The sequence below is a fragment of the Phlebotomus papatasi genome, chromosome 3, assembly GCF_024763615.1.
Source record: "Phlebotomus papatasi isolate M1 chromosome 3, Ppap_2.1, whole genome shotgun sequence".
Lineage (NCBI taxonomy): Eukaryota > Metazoa > Arthropoda > Insecta > Diptera > Psychodidae > Phlebotomus > Phlebotomus papatasi.
In genome coordinates, this window is record NC_077224.1 from 31,982 (window position 1) to 35,824 (window position 3,843).

Here is a 3,843-nt window from a genome sequence, read left to right on the forward strand (position 1 = left end):
GTGGAGAAGTTCAGGTATCTCGGGGTGTAATTCACGAGTGATGGTAGTATGAAGGCAGAACTCTCGTCGCGAATCGGTCAAGCTTCTGCAGTTATGATGGAGCTTGGCAGAAGCGTGCTGAGGAAGGCCGAGCTTAGTCGCTCGGCTAAATTATCGGTTTTCAAAGCTGTGTTAATTCCTATTCTCACCTATGGCCATGAGATTTGGGTAATGATCGAAAGTATAAGATCGCGAGTGCAAGCTGCCGAGATGAGATACCTCCGTGTGGTTAAGGGAATCACTCGTCGAAATTGAGTGAAGAACGTAGCCGTTCGTGAGGAACTAAGAGTCGAGGAGTTGTTTCTGCGGGTCGAGAGATCACAACTTCGATGATATGGACATGTTCAACGCATGAATGAAGAAAGATTCCCCAGAAAAGCTATGCAAGCCATTGTGAGGAGACCTCGACCTCAGGGCAGACCTAGGACAAGGTGGCTGAATAAAATTCAGGATCTTGCGTGGGAGCGCCTTAGTATCGAATCCGAACATTTTCCTGAAGTGGCGGAGGATCGACAAGCATGAGCTGCTAATTTGGATGTCTTGAGTCCGCGACCCCAATAGGGATAAGTGGTTGAAAATTAATGAAAATGAATTAAGTTTTATAGTAGGGGGAAGTGAGGCTACTTTGAGCTGTGGGGCTACATTGTTATACGATTTTTTCGCATATTTCTAAAGGAAACTGGGTTTTAACATGATGTAATTTGGATAGTCAAATAATTGTGTATCTAAATAAAATAATTGTAAGGACTAGCCTCATTTAGAAATAGGCGAAAAAGTCGTATAACAATCTAGCCCCACAGCTCAAAGTAGCCCCACCCCCCTACTGATTGCAAATGAGCTCCTTATTTTAATCTTAAAGACCAAAGAGCCACCTCACATCTGAGGCTGAGGATCGCAATAATCGGTAAATGGGCTCATATGGCCAATGCCGTCGCGCGCCTATACAACCGCAATAATAATAGTAATAATAAAAACACAATGTAAATTCCAAATTAAAAAAAGGGGTGGCAAAGCGTCCCAGGCTTTGCGAAATGCTCGAACTCGTGACTTAGAAGCTATACCGCAAAAGTACTTTCGCATCATTTACCGTTTATCGGTTCTCAACCAATTTGAACCGATTCATAAATCTCTCAAAAGATCCCCAAAATAGTTTTAAAAGTAATAGGATTGATTTTCAGATAAAATTCTTTTATCGGTTACGAACCGGTTCTTTACCGGTTTATTGACTTCGGTTACTTTATTGACTATATTTAATTTTTTGTTACTCATTTGTGTCATTTGTTTGTTACCAATATTATTCACCTTAGTCTCACTTCTTGATTTAAAGCTTATAGAAAAGAACATTAAGTGCAGTTGCCAGCGACACTTCCATGAAAAACAGTGCCCTCATGCGGAGAAATAAATAGTATGTATAGCAGCGATAGCCTTACTACTTGTTTTCACTTCTCAATAATAATACTTTCCCCATGGAAATGAAACTTTTCAGCGAAAATACTTTTTAAAACTTTACAGCGAAAGTTTTGAAGTCAAAAAAGTTTTAAAAAAGTGCTATTAGCGCTATAGCTTTCTAAAACAACACCAAATTTTGCAAAATGGATAAGTGGTCATAAAATTTGTTGAAAAAAATATGGGAATCTGATATTAAAGAATGAGAGCAAAAAGGGACAGATAATCCTAACCAGCTTATGTAGGTGAGATTCTTAATGTGAGCTAACTCGGAATGTAGGCAAATTCGATTTAGAGCTGAAGTTGGGGAACGCCATTCTGTTATCCTGAATCAAATTCGTGAATTTATACAAATTTGGTATTTAAACCAAAATATCAAGGATTTGGATGAACTGACAGAAAAGTGATATATGGGTGAAATGTAGACCAGGATATTCTCTATAATTTTGCCATAGAACTTGATCTCATCGATTAATCAGAAGCCGAGATAATCGAGGTTGTTTGTTTCTGTACTAGTTTTTTCGACCAGAGCTCCCCAAGTGTTCATTTGGTAAACTTCAACTATATCAAAGAATTGTTGTTTTTTGCGAGACTTTCCATTTATATTACCCTATTTTAAGCGTCTTGGTCGAGTAGAGGCAGTCAAATTGGCATCTGAGTGGTTTTAAAGCGTTAGGGGAATGTTAGCATGGTTCGCTCAGAGTGAATCTTCAAACAATGCAAATTTTATCTTTGTTTACAAAGAGCTAGATCGTCATTTCTTAGCCATAATATAGATCATTATTAAAGCTCATGAAACGTGATGAGAAATGGTAAGTCAGCTCTTTGCAAACAAAGAGAAAATTCGAATCGTTTGAAGGCTAGCTCTGTGCGAACCATGCCTACATTCCCCTATTATGGGAAAAATCAATTTTTCACACTTAAACGACAAAATCGGACAAATGGCATTATCTGATCGAAAAATGATGAATGGACGAAATGTAGACACAAATATCCTCTACAATTATGTCGAAGTAATCATTAAAATCGGTTCAGCGACAGTCGAGATAATTGAGATTATGTTCTATGGAAATTGGTTATTCGACTATGGCGCCCCTGGTGTTGGTGCCACGAAGTTCAAAGGTTCTAGAAGAAAGTTGTAGAATTTTGTGAGATCTTTCGTCTGAACCCTCACTCATCAAAATCGATCTAATCTAATAGAACCGGAGATATTACTTTTTGAATTTCGTGAACTTTGACCCCTCATATCTCCGGTTCTATTATAACCACAGCGCACTTACGCCCCTTTTTGGACCCCCATCATAGACTAGACTACAACAACACTCTAAAATTTGATTAACTTTCACAAAGGAATTTTTGAGAAAAATGAGTTTGAATTTTGATGAATTTTGACGCTATTTCAGCGCCACCTGTGGTGACTTTTTGAACTTCCATCTGAAAGTGCTCATCAAGACGAAACCAAAAACCCAAAATTTAGGTCGATATGTTAATTAGAACCGGAGATAGAGGCCGGTCAATTTTCGAACTTTGAACCCTTCTAGCTCGAGTCAAGGGTTATGGATCAACTTAAGTATTTTCTTGTTTGATAGGTATAATTTGCGGCTGCAACATACTAAAATTTCAGCCCGATTCACAAATCATTTTTTTGTTCATCCAAATCCTTGATATTTTGGTTTAAATACAAAATTTCTATAATTTCACGAATTTGATTCAGGATAACTGAATGGCGTCCCTCAACTTCAGTTCTAAATCGAATTTGCATGCATTCCGAGTTAGCTCATGTTAAGAATCTCATCTACATAAGCCGTTTAGGATTATCTGTCCCTTTTCTAATGCATTTCTTGGCAATATGTAGTTCCAGGTGGTTTCACCTAAAAGCACTTTTAATAATAAAAAAGATACCCACACCCACGAGTTATTGTATCCTTTCGAATATTATTCAGAAGCTATATCGCTATTTTTTTAAGTAAGTTCTAAGAATTCATTGATTACTATATGGTTAGATTCTTGTACAAAACTTTACCTCTGGGTCAGACGTATATTTCGTCACGTATCAGGATATCTTGTTTTATATCTTGAATTGGATTCAAAAACGTGAGTTTCTGGAATTTTAACTTTTTCAGTTTTTCGTTCACAAAACTTTATTTCACCTCAGCAAATTTACCAGATACTAGTATAGACATTTCATCTACACCATAATTAAATCAATGAGTCAAAGTTTTGGAAAATCGGCTACAGGATTTTCTCGTCATGTCTAATGTGTAATTAAATTATCTTTACTCTCGTACAAGTGTAGAGAAATCTCTATAGAATCTTAATACGTTCTTTGTGAATATCATTGAGGGAATCAAGAGTGAC